The sequence below is a fragment of the Thermobia domestica genome, chromosome 9 (genome assembly GCF_964235325.1).
Source record: "Thermobia domestica chromosome 9, izTheDome1.hap1.1, whole genome shotgun sequence".
In the NCBI taxonomy this organism is placed as follows: Eukaryota; Metazoa; Arthropoda; class Insecta; order Zygentoma; family Lepismatidae; genus Thermobia; species Thermobia domestica.
In genome coordinates, this window is record NC_137462.1 from 235,661,877 (window position 1) to 235,679,406 (window position 17,530).

General features: G+C 35.9%; 1 protein-coding gene across 3 annotated transcripts in view; it reads left to right on the plus strand.

The window, feature by feature from the left end:
• The first annotated feature begins 1,464 nt into the window (after positions 1–1,464).
• LOC145660621 (TIMELESS-interacting protein) overlaps positions 1,465–17,530 on the plus strand; it is a 97,872-nt gene continuing 81,806 nt past the window's right edge. Inside the window, exon 1 of one of the 3 annotated variants that reach the window (XM_081725903.1) lies at positions 1,465–1,767. The gene's annotated coding sequence lies outside the window, so the exon portion shown is untranslated. Of the gene's footprint in view, positions 1,768–2,725; positions 2,958–17,530 lie in introns of those variants that run through there. The other 2 variants (XM_081725902.1, XM_081725901.1) reach the window with 2 other exon arrangements.

A 17,530-nucleotide genomic window follows, 5' to 3' on the forward strand; every position in this document is an offset into this window, starting at 1 on the left:
CGCTCTCCTGAAATTCTTGTGTGTATGTTTAAAAATCTACGGTTGTTCCACGCCAACCAGTCTATTTTTTTGTTGTATGTACCTTCGAAGTGAAAGATATTCATTATTACATTTGTTGGTGGTTGGACTCGTGAGTCAGAAACTACTATTAATAAAGAGTTTGTTATGTCTACTATCCCTGCGATTAGAAGAGCCTTATCTAAAAGATATTTCACTTGTATATGAGAAAGAGAAGAAAGTTTATTTTCTAAGAATAAAATAAATATTTTCAATGTGAAGCTAACATTAAGTTTCGAAGAGGAGCTAAACAGAAGAATTTGTTACCATTTACATCAGTTTTCAGACAGTTCACTATACTCTGAAATTGGAAGAAATCAAACTGGGAAACATTTTACCACAGAGACTTCGACAGAAAGTGCAACATGTAAATATTAAAATAAAATAAAGAACAAAGGTAACACAAACGTGTTATGGAAACATTTAAAAGCACAGCAACCTACTATATCAGTGAATCCTAAAAAAAGTTTTAACGAATTTTAGATATTCAATTTTATCATCACAATTTCAGATACAGGTTTGGATACGAATTAAGATCTGAGATTCGAATTTCGGATCTAGATCCGAGATCCGGATCCAGATCCGAGATCCGGATCCAGATCCGGATCTGAGATCCGGATCTAGGTCCAGATCCGGCAAGATCCGGATCCGAAAATTTTTGGCCATCCCTAATAGTAACACGAATTCCCTGCTTTTAATCGACATTTAATTTCTCCGTGAATAGAATGAAATATTTGGGAGGACATCAAAGAAAGTAATTTAAATGGTATTCCTTAGTCCAACCTGTTTATTATCTTCAATTCCATTTCTTACCTTTCTGCTTATCTTAATGGACTCCCTAAGGTATATAAAGAACTCTGTTATAATACTTTCACAGCCTTAATAATATATTCCAAATAAATATAATTATTGTTTGTAAGTTATTCTGTCGTTAGTAAATTAATTAAATTTGAATAAAATACTTTATTCTTCAAAATATTAGGGGACGCGTCCTCCTTGACCCCCCGCCAGAGACGCCCATGTTACAATGACATTCTCGGATATTTTGTGAGGGACCTTGTATTAAAGCTGCAAAGAAGAAGAAGAAGAAATTATCTTACAGATAACAGGACTCGTAAAGATTGCGGGTGTTGTCTTATCTCTGTTGCTTTCTGCGTTTCCTTGTATTATTTAACTCAAAAGAATGCCTGGTAAACCAGCTGAAAGAAGACAAGAAGATACGGAATATCGAAGTGAAGCAAATGGAGGCAATATTGAAGAACGCACAGATACTCCCAGAGAAAGATCATTAACGGACCATTTGAACAAAAGATTGCTGTGTTCGTTTTTAGAAAGAATGAATACAACGAATGAGTTCGATACATTTTTGGTGCATAGAAACTCTTGTAACAGTGAAAGTGAATTTGTTTGAAGCATTGTGTTTTTTTTTGAATGGTTCAAGCTCTCGATCTTCACTTATTTTGTAATTTTAATTTGAAGGTGAAGGTGTACAAATTTAGGCGCGATCATGTGAAGCCTGTTGGATTGCGGTGTAGAAGAAAGGTGTATGTAAATATTTATGAGTGAAGTTCACTATTCATGGAAATGTGAAAGTTCAAAGTTGATAATTTGTGAGAATAAACTTATTTTTGTGCAACGAGTGAGCCAATATATTGCAGTTACAATAGCTTAGTCTGAAAAATCCGACACTGAATTCCATATTGGGTACAGGTAAATAATGAATAATAGACATGTCATATTTCAAATGTATGAAGTTTTATCTGCCAGAGATTATGTGATGTTTTATCATTAACAGTTCGCCTATAATTGTCATGGGTTATGTGATAGTATAGATGAAATTTGTAATGCATAAAAATAATTCGGCACAAAAGAATTACGGCTTCACTCGAGCAGACGGTTCTACCAAATAGGAAATTTATACGTAAAATGGGTTATAGTTAAGGAGCTGTACTTCCCATTTAGGGAAGGACGAGAAACGCCATACTTTCAGGAATTATTCATTGACTATCTAGGATGTTAAAAAGTAGGTAATAGACTGAGTTCTTGCCCTTGTACTTAGGGTGTTTAGGTAGTGCAACAGTAAGATGTATCCTCGTGCACGGGAGATGAGAAGTAGCTGTTCTTAACTATTACCTTGGGTAGAAATAGACGGCAGGAATTTTCGATTCGTACGTTAGGACCCTATTGGACGTTTGTGATAGGTGTAGGGCGATTCTAAGCTCTAACCTAACCTGAAAATGTAAGAAATATCTCAAAATTTGGTAGAACCCTCTGCTCAAGTCATGCCAGAATTCCTACGCATGTATCATTTTCAAATACTAATAATAATTCAGTTTAAAAATATGAGAACATTTCAGGAGTTTGAGTTACAAAAAGCTATCTAAGAGCCGTACATATGCAGGCCTAATAGCTTTCATTTAACTAGTAAGTTGTGGATAATACAGATGTAAAAGTTGTTGCAATAAATCCTTGGTAACTGGAGTAGCTTATTTTCTGCTGCTGGCGGCCCCGGATGATGCTTTCATGAACCTTTTTTCAATGTTGTATTACTAATATTATTTGCTTTGTGCACGTCAAGTTTAGGGACTCTAGTCCAAATAATTATTGAGAAATTATAATTCTTTCACTGATAACCTGAGTCCTTATGTTCTTCAACAGATTTGCGCTGAGCGACATTACATTGTCTTAGCACAGAGCAAGTTCGATAGGTCACCAGGAGCAGTTGTTGAAAAATTACAATTCTTTCACGGTTTGCATATAAACACAACCTGTGGTTTATAGTGTAAGAACAAACCAACAAAAAGAACGAATGTTATCCTAACGGAATCGTGCAGAGCGAAACTGGTGGTCCAGCAAGAACTGTGAATGAAGTAGGCGCTTCAGCGACGGTGGGTATGCGCGTAGGTATTTATTATGTAATTGGTTGCCGGCTAGTTTTCGACGAAACCCTAATAACAGCTATGAAAAATTTGAAGATAATTTTTAGTACCACTTTAATAGGGTATGTAGTAGAGTAGGGTAGGGTAGAATAAAGTAAAGTAGGGCAGGGTCGGGTTAGCTTAATCCATTTTGTTAAAATTAATAGTGTAATTTTTCATTTCTGCGTAAGGATACAGATTGAAACGTCTCTTTACACCTGCGCTGCATCCATGTTCAGAATAGAAATGCTCGTTACTTTTCCACAATTCTACCATGCGATAATCTTGCGCGAAGTAGTTTCCTCCGCTTACCAAATGGTTCCATGATTGTAACCGCTTATAAAGAAGAATAACCGCAACTTCACCTTTCCTTAAAATATTATCAAGCACACAAACGAGTAAATTATCCATTTCTTGCTTGTAAATTTTCAAAGTTTTGCTAGAGACGGACGACCAATTTTGGAAAACGCGTGGGTTTTCGTAATGATACGAGTTCCAATAGAACTTATAATGGTTGCACATTAGTATTGCTACACTTATATACATAAATGCAGCTTTTGTTCATTGTGCAGAGATACTCTGCCGGCGGGAAGTACAATCTGATAGAATCAGCTCATGCATATCATAAAGCATTTTTAATGGTTTTATACTAGTAACTTTACACTTGTAAACTTAAAATACAGCTATATTATTTAATATTTAATTCTGCCGCATGCAGAAATTTCCTTGTGTACATTTCCTTCCATGTAGAGTATTGGATTTTACCTTTAAATTTTGCAAAGTGTGGTGTGCCTAACCTTGACCAGAACCCTTTGCTGTTCCTTTAATATACCGTACCTACAGTTCCTCTTGTTTGGTTCCCATTCTTCTTTCCAATTTGTTTTCAAGCTTCCTTTTATCTTCCCTAAATACGTGTTTATCTATGTTTTATTACTGCGTAAAATTAGTATCTTTAAATTCTTTAATTCTTACGTATTTCAAACTACGTTCCAGGGTTGGCAAAAACTATGGTTTTTATTGGAAAATCAAAAGGACTTTTTGTTTTTGGTTTTGTTTTGTTTAAATCCAGTTTTTTGGTTTAAATAATTTACTCTATGTATTTATATTACATATGGACAGAAATAAGTTTGTTTCGCCTTCGGATTATGCAACAACCGGGTTATGCTGGAAGGGATCACATAAGCTTAAAGCGGAATCCAAACCGCTTCTCAACTTAAATCTGGGAGAAATTGTCTGCTATTTGAACATGAAACCAGGGCTAATTGGCCACAAATGCGATACGTCTGCCGACTCTCTCACGAAGTACTCCTGATAAAAGTACGTTGTACTGATCTTTACATACTTGTTAACAGGGTTGGCTGGTTTAAACCAGCTGGTTTTTTCAAAAAAAACCAACTGGCTTAAACCAAAAAACAAAAAATGTTCGTAAAAGTGTAAGTATTTGTAAAATCTTGATAAACACACATTTGTGGGTTATCACGTTTCACTCCGTATATTATTCGTATTATATTCAGACTTGAATTCCCCATTCATTACTCAAAAAGATTATACTACAAAAGCAACTTCTTTTTACAAGTTTATTTTGTGATTTTTTTGTAGTTGTTATTATTGTCATGTAATTGCGATCGAAGAAAAATTCTAAATATTGTTTCGTTTCAACGTTTACTATTGATAAAATACATCGAAAATGCCGTACTTTTTTTGTGTGTGTGCGTGGGGGGGGGGTCATACAGACCCCACGAGAGGCATTTAGTGAAATAAGTATCTTTGGTATCTATTTATGTATAAATGAGTTTGAGCCAAAGTGGACTCAAATAATTCGTATCTTTATTCACTTTTCTTATTGATATGCAGATTAAGTCGGTGTATTTCTTTAATTTGGACCAATAAAAATCGTTGTTAAGTAAGAACTAATTAGTTCTTCTGTACTCCGTAGTACTTTGAAATTGTTCATATGTAATTCTGTGTAATGGTTTCACTTGTGCAACTGTTTATCTTTTTGTCCTTCTGAAATGACTCTTGACAGTTATATTAAGAAGCATGTAAAGATCAGTATAACGTTTTTTTTTTTTTTTTTTATCAGGATTCCTTCGTGAGTGAGTCGGCAGACGTATCGCATTTGTGGCCAATTAGTCCTGGATCTGAGTTCAAATGGAGGACAATTTCTCTCGGATGTAACTCGAGAAGCGGTTTTTATTCCGCTTTAAGCTTATGTGACCCCTTCCAGCATAACCCGGTTGTTGCATAATAACATTAAGGCGAAATAAACTTATTTCTGTCCATATATGATATGAATATATAGAGCAAATCATTTAAACCATAAAAACCTGGTTTAAACCAAAAAAAAACCTGGTTTAAACCAAAAAAAACCGTTTTTTTTTGGTTTTTTTAATAAAAACCATGGTTTTTGCCAACCCTGCTTGTTAATGTAATTGTTAAGAGTCATTTCAGAAGGACGAAAAGATAAACAATTGCATAAGTGAAACCATTATACAGAATTGCATATGGACAAATTCAAAGTACTGCAGAGTACAGAAGAACTAATTTAGTCCAAGTTTGTTCACTACGACTTTTATTAGTTCAAGTTAAAGAAATATCAGTAAGAAAAGTGAACAAAGATACGAATTATTTGAGTCCACTTTGGCTCTGACCCATTTATACATAAATAGATACCAAAGATACTTGTAATTTCAATAAATGCCTCTCGTGGGGTTTGTATGAACGCCCCTAAAAAGTACAACATTTTGATGTATTTTATTAATAGTGAACATTATTAAAACGAAGCAATATTTAGAATTTTCCTTTGATTGCAATTGCATAACAATAACAACAGAGTAGAAAAACCACAAAAGAAACATTCATAAAGTTACATATATATATAAAGGTGCTTTTGTAATGTAATCTCTTTTAAGTAATGAATGGGGAATTTAGGTCTGAGTATAGTATGAATAATATACGGGAGTGAAACGTGGTAAGCCCCAAATGTGTGTTCATCAAAATTTTACAAACACATACATATAAGGACATTTTCGTTTTTTGGTTTAAACCATCCAACCCTGCTACGTACGTACTATCGACGAATAAGGAAAACAGTAAATCCTTAACCTTCTCAGTGCGATATAGGATATAGTTTCGAGACTGCTACAAAAATCATGAACGAGTGTTTTTATTTATTTATTTTTGTTTCAATAGATATTCTGCTAAATTTTTACTCTCTTAGAAAATGTTTCTTAACTGAAGAATTCCATTAATGGGTGCACATTCAATTCAGTAGTGCTGAGTGTAAATACAGCGTGTGAAAATATAGAAATTACAGTGCGTAAGACTAGAACCATCTGAAAACCACAGATCTACCTATGCTGGGTGGCCACTAATAAGCAAAAGTGCTATCTGTCAGAACAGAAATTCAGCACGGTGTCCCATGCAATTGTGCAAAGCAAGGTGTCCCATAGCGAGCAGGTGGGTATATGCATAAATAAGGATGGTGGAAAAAGACTTCATATGGCATAAGAACACATGCTTATCATGTGTATTTGGGAGGAGGAATTTCTTCATTCCTTCAAGAATGATCAAAGGATGGCTTTTTGACATCAAAGTATTGCCTCACTTCAGGCACAACATGCTAAATTTATAAAGTAAATCTCTACCACATTTGGTTAAAATGCAGTTTTGGTTTCATTTGTTTCTGCTGTTTTATTTGTTTTTTTCCTCCTATTATTACAACATATACGTCTTAGGCTAGATAGTAAGGTTAAAAGGGAGTTACCATGGCCCGGTGTTTTTTCGACTTCTGTGGGTTTAAACTGTAGATTTTGATGAGCTGTGTCCAATGGCACCACTTTTGATTTCTGAAACTGACTGCTCCAAGGTCAAATTAAGGGTCAAAAATAAAAAGTGGGACCATTTCGGCAATGCGGACCACAGACCGACTGGGAAAAATGGGCATCATTCTATTCGTTTTCACACGTACATGAATAATTGATATGCCATTCCCCGAAAATTTTAATTTTGATTTTCGTTGATTTTCGGAGTCAAAATAGAATTTTCGGGAAAATGGAATATCAGTTATTCATATACGTGTGAATACGGATCGAAATACACCCATTTCGTCCCAGTCGGTCACTGGTTCGTATTGCTCAAATGGTCCCATCGTTTATTTTTGATCCTGAAGCGGTTGTTTCTAGAAATCATAAGTGGTACTATTAAACACAACTCATCGTAATCTTTATTTTAAATCAAAAAAAAGTTGAAAGGTACGGGGCCACGATAATTCCCTTTTAACCGATAGTAACACAGTGGGTTTGAAACACTATTACACATTACGCTCTGTTGCCTGTTTATATAATATCGCATCAATACATGAATTCATATACTCTACAATTTAACTTGTTTCTCTGCATAATTACTCATCCTACTGTGATGACGTTTATTACCTTCTTTCTTAGTCCATGCTGACTAATGTTGTGAAGACCTAGGAAAAACCGGAAAATTTGGGTAAAAAAAAAAAAAAGTCTTTTACCGTCTTTTCTCCGAGCTTGGAAAAAAACGGTAAGTTTGGGGAAAATTGAAATTTTCGAATATTTTACTACATTATGCTTTTAAAATGGGAACTATTTTATATTTACTAGTTAAGATTATTGAGTACTTATGTTTCTTGTATTAGAATAAGGAAAATTTGTGGCAAGAAATATATGTCAGGGTGTCTGTTGGTCACGAAATTTAGCTTTTGGGTCACGAATTTTTTTTATCTGTGAAAATATAAGTAAGAATATCTATGGTCAGCTTTAGATGCTACCAAATCGCAAACAAACCACACATCTATCGCATGCATGAAAATTCGGCCCAATTCTTACCCAAATTCGCTCTTGAGAATGTTAACTAAATTTTATGGTTTGGGAAGGAAAAGGTCACGACATTTCATTTGGGAATTTTAGTAGACACCCTGTATGTGCACCACTGACTTAAAGTTAGTACCGTGATAAAATGGAGTTACGGTTGCAAAAGATACAAAATATCGGGGCCGGAATCGTTTTAAATAATACCCTATGTTAAAATCAAATATATATTTTATGGAGATATGTATTTTCTCTTGTGCTGTGTAAAATTTCCGGGAAATTTTGAACACATTAGAAACAAATCTTTTTTTTTTTTTTTTTTTTCGGAAATATTTGCAAAAGCTGAAAAATATAATTTTATACGTTTTATATAAATAGATACTTTATGGCACTAGAAAATAAGTATCTGTTTACATACAAAATTTTGTATTACATAAAAGTCTATGTTAGAATATTAATAGTAATTAAATGTTTTAGTGCATGAGTATTAGTGAAATTTGCCTACTGCTCTCTTTAATTAAGAAGTAATTCGGTTAAAATTAACAAGATTTCACCAGATCAAAGAGCACGTTAAGAACTCAGTTTCATTCAACGGCCCTATTTGTTGCAACATAAACGCTTCCTGATGGTAGATTCGTATGCTACTGTAAAAGTTCTGTAATTAATGCACAACAACGAATAAACGACTGAAAAGCACATAAAGGAAATTAGTGCTGACTATTAATTTTCAAGAATAATTACAACAGTTTTATTTTTGAATGCTTCTTATTTAAATATTCGCAATATTAAAGTTTCTCAACATTTTTCACGCGTTCGTAAAAAGAAAACGGTTTCATTACTAGTAAAATTAACCTAATACAGAGATTTTTGTTATTTTCCCAATTTCCCCGGAAATTTTACAACACTGATGCTGACATTTCGTCTGATTCTCTTTATGTATCCGTTTCTTTATTTATTTTGGGGTCACCATCTGCAGCGGTTAACCTGTTCTTATACCCACGTTCTACCGTATTTAAAGTCAGTGGCTTTGAACAACTACACATGACACCTACGTCTTAATCACGTTTAATAGTCTTCTGCCATTGGTTCCTCAGGCTTCCGCGCTACGATACAATTCCTCTTTTGCATGCGAACTTAGCAATATTTGAAAGTCTCCAATTTTTTCGAGTCGTTACGGCAGATTTATTTTGTGCCGATTGAGAACATGGATCCTCATATTTGTGAAAAAATTATATAAGAAATTTGTAATAATATTTTATTATACCAGTGAGTAAATAATTGAAATATGTTCTTACTTCTGAGAGGCGTATAGTTCCGGCGAAGTTAAACCTCGTAAGAACGAGTTCCGTCATTAACCACAATCAAGTGAGGTAAACTTAAGTGTCTCAAGGCCATGTCATGATCTGCAGCCATAGAAGTGTTCGAGAATTAATGGATCCACATATTTGTAAGTAATGTGTTACATTGTTTTACAATAGCAATGTGGAACCAGCTATATGAATGATATCCAATCATGTTTATTCTTGTTTTAACTGTCAACTCTTGTCCTTACCTTTGATCTACATTCCCAAGTCATGTGTTTACGAGTAAGTGTTCACTGACTTAATGTAGATCAAACGAAAGGGCAAGAGTTGACAACTAAAACAACAATAAACATGATTGAGTATCGTCCATATAGCAAGCAGCAAGAGCAATGAGTATTTACGGACTTTTGTCAAGTGTGCATTTTGACTTTCCTCGCCTTCTGCTGATAGCGGCATTCTTCACCAGTGGTGCTGTGGGTCTGATAAGACAGTGTTACAACTAGAGGAAAGAAACGAGCTTGAGAGTCTTGACTGGACTAACCATTCATCCTACTTTATTTTACTTCACAACAAATTTCTAGTTGAATTTGTGAACATAACACCTAGAGTATGACGTCATTCCTTATTACTTTGACTCCTTTCTGTTCAAAAACATAAAACGCGTTTTGTTGTGTGTTATGGTATACTAAAGGACTAACTATTCCAAAAATTTCAGATTTTTTTTATTCAGGCCCATTGTAGATACAGGACAGTGAAACATGCCAAATTGGCAGAATTCCCAAACTTTACGATTTTTTTTTCTTCAGGCCTTTGGGAGTAGCTACAGGTCTGTAAATTTTTGGGTATCAACTTATGACCCCGGACTACATGCGCACACAAATTCAGACCTCTACATCAGTTGTTTCCCCTTCCCAAACATGTCTTCAATGTCCAAAAATGTTGCTACTGTAGACCCTGGTTTCACCCCCTTCAAGTGGTTTTAGGCAAAAATGTTGAGATCAAAGTTTTAGCTCTGCACGAGTTGGAGACGTCCAGCAGTTTTCAATTTCGTGGGACAAATACATGCTGAGATGTTCAAGACAACGTAAACACCTAAAATGGAATAACACAAAATGGCGATAGTCGCTGCGTCGTCATGGGATGTTGTAAAAAATAATTGATTGTGGTTTTGAAGTACTCTGCTATAGGATAAACTTTCATGAAAAAATTAGTTTTTTGAAGATGGTCTAGGAGCATTTTTTTCTTTTTTCTCGATCACTTTGCATGGATTGACCCAAAAATTAAATATATTCTTCCCCTCCATCAAGCAATATTTAGAAATTCACAAAGAAGGCTCCTTCTGAATTTCCGTTATACTTCACAAAATATTTGTTTACAGTAAAAGAGCTAATTCTATGGCCAATGGAACCCGGAGGTTTATTGCCACGCTTCATAAAGCCTCTCCAATGACTTCTATTCTTACCCAACTGGATCCAGTTTCTACTTTGTTTTCCTATTTCTGCGAGATTCATCTGATCTCCCATCTGGTCCTAGGTCTTCCTAATGGTCGTTTTCCGGTTGGACTTCCAGTTAAAACTTGATCTGCCTCCTGAATTTGGTAACTCTTAACAATGTTTGGTAAAGGGTATAAATTATAAAGTTCCGCGTTATGACGTTTTTGCCATTGCTCATTCCCGTTCCTTTTAGGTCCGAATATTCGTCTCAGGATTTTATTCTCAAATACGTTCAGTGTGCTTTCTTCCCTTAAAGTAAGTGACTATGTTTCGCAACTATACAGAACAACAGTCATGATTATTGTTTATATACTTTAAGCTTCAAATTCCTCGACAGAATTCGCGACGACGAAAGATTTGAACTGAATAATAACACGGATTCCCTGCTTTCAATCGATATTAAATTTCTCCATGGATATAATTTTGGTTTGTTAATATTGATGCCAGATACTTTAAAGTATCTACATTATTAAAAGTATTATTTGATACTTAGACGCATCCGGAGGGGCGGTGGCTCAGTGGTAGAGCGTTTCACCTCCGGTGCTTGGGGTCTGGTTCGATCCCAGCTCGCGCCGTGTGGACTTTGTGGTGGACAAACACCGTGCTCGTAGGATTTCTCGATGTTCTCCCGTTTCCTCCCAATTTCTTCATTCCACCATTTCACTCATCTCATCATCACAGTCTCCTTTAGCCTAACCAGCATAACGGTGGGACGTAAAACTTAAAGATTTCATTTCATTTTTCACTTAGACGCATCCATAATTTGCAGTATTACAACCCCAGCGAACTTCCATGTACAGTATTTAGTTTTTTCTGCATTTACTTCTAAACCTGCAGGCGTTTAATAAGGTTTCTGCGTTCCTTTTTATTGTTCTCCTATCGTCTCCTATTAGATTTACATAATCAGCATACTCCATAACCTGGTGAATACCGTTTAGCTCTAGGCCTTGGTTCTACTCCTTATAGCATACTCCAAAATAAAGTGGAATAATAATCTCGACAAGCATCTCCTTATTTCAGGCCATTCTCGACGTGGAGGCCTGAAGTGGACAAGAACTTTTCCACTCGGACTTTACTTTTGGATTCATTTAAACGTATCTTAATTACTCTAAATAGCTTTTTCGATATTCCAAATTCTGCAAAAATGTTGTACAATGTTTTTCTCCTAATAGAATCGTAAGCCTTTATAAAATCAATAAATAATTGATGTACCGGGTTTCCACAAGGCAGTGTCTTAACTGGGACTCTCTTTGCTGGGGCGATATTGGGCCCTTCATGGAATATTGTACATGGACGACGTGCCAAATTATTACCGCTCCTCTGATCGCCACGTTGGTGCTAGACAATTACAACTCACTCTAAACAGGCTTTCACGTTGGTCGAACAATCATTGGATTTACTTTCTTTATTGACAAGACTGTGTTCACTGTTGCCGCTTATGCAAGTGTGCATTATTTGTGAGACATTCGATAATTGGTAATCAGTAAATTAAATGTCTTCCGCAACAAGAATTTAACATTTACGGAGTCGGCATGGATTTATATCCACTACTTTAAATAACACCTTTGTATGTTTTAAAGAAAGATAAACATTCAATTGTATTGGAATTAAACAAATAATTGGTCAGTGCATGACGAGTCTTGTCCTTTCATTTCGGTGTTCAGATAACAGTTTGAATTTTACATGCTTAGGATATAAAGTCAAGTGAATCTATTTCGACAAATGTCACACAAAGCGTGTCTGTTCAGGCACCAATTACTAATACTATGTGATAATAAACTTGTGAAGTCCTTAAGGTTCACAACTACTCTTGATGTATTAATGCTGATTCAAAATTTAAATCTTGTTGATTGGCAAATTGTTGCTTTTTAATTTTGTAACTTCTGAAGTTAATACCGTTAAAGTGTAGTATTGTAAATTAGATTCTCGTAGAAGGATGAAATAATGGTTAATGTGCAGATTTATAATAGAGGAGCTCACTTGAAATGCATTACATATCACCCTGTCTTTTTGCTAATACCTTCAAAAAACATATTCTATAGGTGCAGATTAACTTTAGGAGAGCATAATGGTTATAGCAATATAGAACGTTTTATGCAAAAAGCGATTATTCAATTAATAAGAAGAGCACTACAGGAAAGTGATCCCCTGGCTTCAAGTAACCTTCTTGGGCGCCATGGCCTCTAGCTCCCTAGGATCCTGCCTTATGGTCTCTGAACCAGAACCCATGGCACCTGGTTTTTATCCACCCTGCCCACACTTATGGTTTCTGGGGTCATGATCCATGGCCACTGATTGATGTCCCTGGTTCCAGGATTCTTCCCTAATGTCGAATTCGAATTAGTCTAATTCAATTAAAAAGAAAAAAGAATAATCACTAAACCGTTACAATGCTGCTGAACTTGCAATATCAAAACAACAGATCCAGTAATACTCATGTACTCTATATGCCTCGCTTTTATAAGAAAATGGAACGGGAATTAGCAATTCCAGTTTTAAAACATTCTTGTGAAGAACCCTGGTGCCAGTTCAATGTATTTTCGGATTTGACTTGTTGAAAACGTCTCCAACATCGGCGTATGCATACTCTCGGTGGTCTCTGGAAAGCTTGCAGGGAGGACTGGGTCCAGATTTCCTTGCCGACGCTTCGCCGAACTTTGTACCAATGGGAACCTCGGTGTTAGCCGATAGTCCAATATTGGTGCGGTCGAATATAATACCATGGATGGCGGGAGCGAGGTTTCTTATAAGATAAGTAACTTTCAATATTGGTTCATTATAAACCAAACAACCTTATATGTACACAAAAGAAAACCATTGTTACTTTTATAATCTCAAGAGAAGGATAGAAAGAGAAAACTTACTTTGTTTCGACAAGTACAAAACTAGTTTTTTTTTTCTTTCTTCATAAGTTCATAATCAGAACCAAAGCAGAAAGCAGATCTACATTACTAACACGGACAATATAATTATACAAATGTTTCAATATAATTATCACATGTAAACGTTCATGCGTGTTCATTGGTGAAGATGGGAGTAGAAAAGATTTGCTGTGTGGACGCACGGGTTTGGTACTTGGAAGCTCAGCCTGTTCAGCAAACGAAGACAGTTGATTTCCGATTTAACTCTTCTGCTGAAAAAGGTTATTTTTTCCCTATCGTTTAATGTACTTAAATTTAATTATTTTGTATAGATTTACAAACTTAATACTATGATATTCAATTTGTTTATAGGCGAAGGTACTTGATGAAAAGTTTTGGAATACGTTCTATTTGCTCTACTTTATTGAAATGATAGGGGAACCGGAAAAGTATCGCAGTACTGCAATACAGGAAAATATGAGGGCTATCAAAAAGTTCGTGCAGTCACCTAGAAGAAATCCACTCTGGAGAAATACGACACTATGGCTTTGTGTACGTAGTCACCGTGCCTAGCAACAGTTTTGCTGGCGATTCTTCACTTTCCGTAAGCCCGTTTTGTAAATGTGTGCAGTTTGGCTTTGAAACAATAATTCATCCTCAGAAATGATGTCATCCCTACTGTCAAAATGGCGTCCCCTGAGTGGACACTTCATTTCTGGTAAGAGAAAGAAGTCACTTGGTGCTAGGTCCGGTGAGTATGGGGTGGGGCGATATTTCGTGTCTAGATCCCACCACCTCCATCATGGATGCATGGGCGGAATGAGCTGGTGCATTGTCTGCCAACAGCAACACCCCTGTTGCGACCAATCCACGTCATTTTTTCTTCAGTTCCTCTCGTAACTTAGTCAGGAGATGGGGCTAAGAAGTACTAGCAAAAGTTTTTCCTTGTGGTAGGTAATCTGTCATGATCACCCCTTCACAGCCCCAGAAAACGGAAAGTATCACCTTGGCTTTCAGACTTCCGTACTCGTGTGCCTACTTACGGGCGGGGGAAGAGGAATGTTTCAATTGTCTGCACATTTCCATTGTTTCTGAGTCATCAAAGATAAATCCAACTTTCATCCATTGCCACTAGTTTGCCGGAAAAGTCATCTTGAACCACCTCACAGCGATGCAACATTTCTCTTGTAGCATGCTTGCGATTTTTCTTATGGAAAGGTGTGGGCAGTCGTGGCACCCACCCTGCTGGCACTTTCTGAAGATGCAGCTATATGAATGATATTCCAGGTACACCCATAACTTATATCTATTGCCAATGCCGCATTTCCCATTAGGCCAACTAGGCCCGTGTCTAGAGCGCAAAATTTAAAAATTAATATTTTAATTTTTTTTTCGTGTGGAAAAGTTAAAAAAATCAAGAGTAAATAGAGGATTTGTACATTTGATAGAGGCGCCGTGTACTTTGAATCTATGCAGTAATAAATACGAAAGCAAGGAACTCTCATCTACATTAACTTAGAAACGCTCCGAATCTACGCAGTAATGATATCGCATGCTCATCTTCTACTGCCAGCGTGGTCTCTTTGACCCTTCAATATACCGATATGGACCCGCCAAGAAACATGTAATTATTGAGGGCGCCGACAGCAAAAGTACTTAAAGGCACCGAGCTCCTAAGTGCGGCACTGCGGCTGTTGCACATACAATGGGTATTCTCTTGCCTTCCTTTATGATGTGAATTTTCCCGTCAAGATGGCTTCAGTGAAAGATGGTTTTCCAGATTTAGAGGCGTCCGCGGTGGTCATGTTGCTAGTTTGGAATTGCCGTTTCCCCTTGGATACCATCTCATAGGATGGGACGGTATCCAACAAGACTTATTTAATTTCTTCGTGGATCGTCTTTGCCGCTTTCTCCAGAAGATGGGAAAACTTAATGAGCTCCATAGCTCAGGCATGTCAATCATCACATCTTCAATGATTTACCTTAAAAGAAAAATGTTCGAACGAGTCTAGAATTTGTGTGGTTAAGATTCAAGGACTTAACTATAGAATGCGTATCCGAGGGTGTCCGTAGTTCGTCACTTTCTAGGTGATTGCACGAACGTTTTGATACCCCCTCGCATGTCGACCAAAAGTAGAATATAGATTAACAATTGTGAATGTCGCGAATTGAAAAGTAATTTTCCGGCGAATGAAGCTTAACAATTTGTGTGCCTTCTTTGTGATACAAAGAGATGATAGATTCTCATTCAATGACAACACACATTGAAGCAAAACTCTTAAAAAACAAACGCAAATCAAGACACTAAATGCGATCTGCTCAGTTTGATTTCTTTAATGAAATAGGAGCGAGAAGCTGCTGAGACAGTAATTGATTTTGTGTGGGCCATTAAGGTTCACATTTGGAAAGGAAGTGTAATTTCCTTACAAGAACACACAACTTGGCTGGCTGTGTCTTGTTGAAGTTGGCAAGTCGAAAGAAGATACAAAAAGTTTATTGATTTTTATATCGTCTCCATACCTCAGAAGGCAAGAATGGTGATTAGTTTCTGCAAGGTATTATAGCAGAAAAAGAACAGGGTCATGTGGTACTCCTCCGATGAGAGTAGATCGGAACCAATGCAAAATTACTAATTGGTATCTGCTTTAGAGACACCTTAGCTGTGCAACATGTTTATGTTTAATATTGCATTAGATAAAACCCAAAGGGAAAGTGTGAATATAAGGAGACAGTGATTTACTGCAAAATTCAGTGTAGATGACGTTCTTCGTCTTTTATTAGGTTTATTGGCTACATCTGGAGATAAACATGTAAGGGTGGTTAATATTGGTCTTCGTTTCAGAAATTCATATTCGTAAAGAGCGTATATAAAGCACCACGAAGGGAAAATATATGGTCTGGAAAACTAATTTAAAAACCTTCGAGAAAAATAAGATGGGTGTATACTTCGGAATATCGTATATTTTCTCGTGTCTAAAATGATAGGAGTGATAAAAGCCTATTTTCAAATACTGTGAAAACGTTCTCGGGAGAATACTCGGCTGGAAAGATACGTTAAGGGAAGCTACAAAAGGTGTACACTCCTTAATTACTAGAGGGAGAGAACATCAGTTCTAGTAGTAGATTGGCTTTAAAGATGCACTTTTGAGTTGAGTTATCCCTTCATATTATGAAAGAGGACGTTGAAGGTGATTTATCTTAAAACTATAAAATGGGTTTGCATAATCTGAAAACAGATTTAGTTAACCCCTCCGAAGGTGTAACATTGTCCAAAGTTGTATCTGCTGTTGTATTGGACCTATACCCAATAAAGACTTTAAGAAATTGAATACAGATAATAGTAAAATTTCATAATAATTCTGATAACTTCAAATGTATTTAAGCAATCTGCAAGAAATTTTAGTAAAATTATATATACTAAAGCTATACGAAAACTTTATCACCAATGTTGTAAGTTCTGTAATGTTGCCTACTTGGTATGCACTTATTTTCAAGTGGCAAACGTCATGTTATTACGTATAGAAGAGACTGCACAATAATGAACAAAAATATGTTCAATGCGTAACAGTGGTGCAAACTTTGAATTATTTGAGGAGATTGATTGATATAGTTTTGATCCATATGCGAGAAAAAAAAATAGTTTCAGACGAAAGTAGTTTCAAAGACGCCTACCCTCACCTCAAGTACAAAAATATGTACATTGAATCGAAAGCATTGTGAAAATATGAAGTTATCTTTCAGTAATTGTGTAAAGAATATTCCGAACAGATCAATTTCCAAATTAATACAACACATTTCTCGTATCAAAATAGTTTAAAGATAGAAACCACAGAATATCACAGTGAATTAAACAATATGATAAACAGTCAGACTAGGATGAGAGAGTGCCGTGAGAATCACTAAGATGAAAATCGTTTACCAGTTCTCAGCTTGATTTTTCTGGTTAACTTACTGAATTCTTACGCAGTTTATTAGGTTTCAAATTTTATTCAACTTTTTTTTCTTTCTTTCTTTCTTGTAAAGTAATTTTGTCACTTGGGAAAAACATTCCAACACAATAGA